This window comes from Crocuta crocuta, unplaced genomic scaffold, assembly GCF_008692635.1.
Source record: "Crocuta crocuta isolate KB4526 unplaced genomic scaffold, BGI_CrCroc_1.0 scaffold2311, whole genome shotgun sequence".
In the NCBI taxonomy this organism is placed as follows: Eukaryota; Metazoa; Chordata; class Mammalia; order Carnivora; family Hyaenidae; genus Crocuta; species Crocuta crocuta.
Genome location: NW_027528653.1, coordinates 40656 through 41018, shown reverse-complemented (window position 1 = coordinate 41018; position 363 = coordinate 40656). Strand labels below are relative to the sequence as shown.

Sequence of the window (363 nt, the reverse complement as noted above, 5' to 3'; positions counted from 1 at the left end):
AAAAAATTTTTAATTATATTTTTAAATATTGTATAAAAACTAAGTTCACATAAATGTGAATTAGACGTCTCGACAAAGCTCACCAATATAAAATAAAGTATTCCATATATATATATGTATGTAAAAAATCAGGTGGGGCGCCTGAGTGGCTCAACTGGTTAAGCATCTGGATTTGGCTCAGGTCAAGATCTCATGGTTTGTGGGTTCAAGCCAGGCATTGGGCTCTGTGCTGACATCTAGCTCAGAGCCTGGAGCCTATTTCAGATTTTGTGTCTCCCTCTGTCTCTGACGCTCCCCTGTTCATGTTGTCTCTCTCTCTCTCAGAAATAAATAAAACATTAAAAAATTAAAAAAAAAAATGAA

At 35.5% G+C, this 363-nt stretch overlaps 1 protein-coding gene across 1 annotated transcript in view; it reads right to left on the bottom strand.

The window, feature by feature from the left end:
• The window catches only part of LOC144224329 (lysine-specific demethylase 6A-like), a gene marked incomplete at its 3' end in the record, with an annotated part of 67621 nt that overhangs the window by 29277 nt on the left and 37981 nt on the right, over window positions 1–363 (bottom strand).